The sequence below is a fragment of the Nothoprocta perdicaria genome, unplaced genomic scaffold (assembly GCF_003342845.1).
Source record: "Nothoprocta perdicaria isolate Ctin4 unplaced genomic scaffold, notPer1 scaffold_35, whole genome shotgun sequence".
Lineage (NCBI taxonomy): Eukaryota > Metazoa > Chordata > Aves > Tinamiformes > Tinamidae > Nothoprocta > Nothoprocta perdicaria.
This window is the reverse complement of record NW_020455588.1, coordinates 1,980,330-1,981,940: the sequence shown is the minus strand read 5'-3', so window position 1 is coordinate 1,981,940 and position 1,611 is coordinate 1,980,330.

Sequence of the window (1,611 nt, the reverse complement as noted above, 5' to 3'; positions counted from 1 at the left end):
ATGAAGAATAGAGCAAGCATATTTGTCACTCTGCAAAAGAGAAGGACAAGGCGCAACTCAGTACTTGAAAGATTCTGTATTTCTTTGCCTCATATTTTATTGGCTGTCTTGACATCAAAGGAAGCAGTTTAGCCTTAACACAAGACCATAAAAGCTTTATTAGGATTAAATGGGTCATATATGCAAAAATATACAATATTAATATATACAATATTAATACTGAGTAGCTTTCTTTGACATAAGAAAAGTAAGTTGAAAGAATCAAGCAGTTAAGTGTAGTTAACTATAAACAGAGACTGCTGCAAGGTTCAGTTCTGGAGTTAGAAACAAAAGCATTTATGGAGTATTAGGAAAAACCTGGGGAAGTTTTCTGAAATGTGAGGAGAGGAAAGGCAGTGGAAGTGCGGCAGGAAAGCAAAATAAAATCATAGGAGATAGGGAGATGTAGATAGAAAAGCGAAACCATATAAAAAATGTTTAACAAATCCCAGTATTTTTGGGGGAAATAGCAACAATGCACACCTCTGAATTAAAAAAAAATAATAAAAAAAAAGAATTATATTTCAGGAAAATAATAAAAAGATATTTTTTGTTATGTAATCAGCCTGGAGCAGCAGTGCCGATTAATGCAGCATACCTACGGTGTGTTGGAAGCACCAGGGGACCACTGCATTAATCAAGCATTACGGCACAGTTGGGCCCGGGTTATTAGCTTAATTGAAAAATGTTTTATTCTCCCCGCTCTCCTCTTGTAATGATGCTCGGAGTTGAGCACAGCTCCTCCCAACGACATCTAAAAACTTAATAAATAAATGGAGGGAAAAGAAAGGGAGAAGGGGCGAAAGGGAGAAAGGAAAGAAGAAGGAAAGAAGGAAACGTGTCGTTAAGAATTTGGTTTTAATGAGATGACAAATCTTTACTATTTTCTATTTGCCAGCTCAGGATGAATTTATAGCCATTGAAAACGAATAAAGAGGGCGATAGAGCACGCGGGAGCGGCGCTCAAGGCGGAGCAGCGCCGCCCGCGCCCGGGTCTTTCCCCGCGTTGAAGCCGAACCGCGGGCAGGGAGGGCAGCGCCCCCGCCGCGCCTCAGGCCGCCGGGGGGCGCCGCGCGGCCCCTAACGGCCACCCAACGGCCGCCTAACGGTCCCCTAACGGTCGCCTGACTGTGGCGGGACGGCTGAGGCTGCGCTGCAGCCGCCCATGTGCTTCATGGGCACGAGCCCCAGCGTCACCGCCGCCGTGCCCTGCCCGGCCGCGCTCTGCGGGGCGGCCGCCAAGTGCGGCGGCGGGGCCGGCGGGGCGTCCTGCCGGGGCCGCCCGCCTCCTGCTTATTTTAGCGCGCTCCTCCCGCCCGCCCCCTGGGGAATTACCAGCCCGCTCGGGGGCCAGGTACACTTGACGTCAGGATGGCTGGCGTAGTTTTGACGTGTAAACACTCATTGCCATTCCGGCTCCGGAGGGTCTGCGCGCCGCGCAGCCCCAGGCAGCCGCGCCGAGCTGAGCCGCGCCAAGCCGAGCCGAGCCGCGCCGCGCCGAGCCGCACACGGAGCCCGCCGCGGGGCCGCTCCGCTCCGCTGCGCTCGCCTAGCAACGAGGGCGCCCCGCGC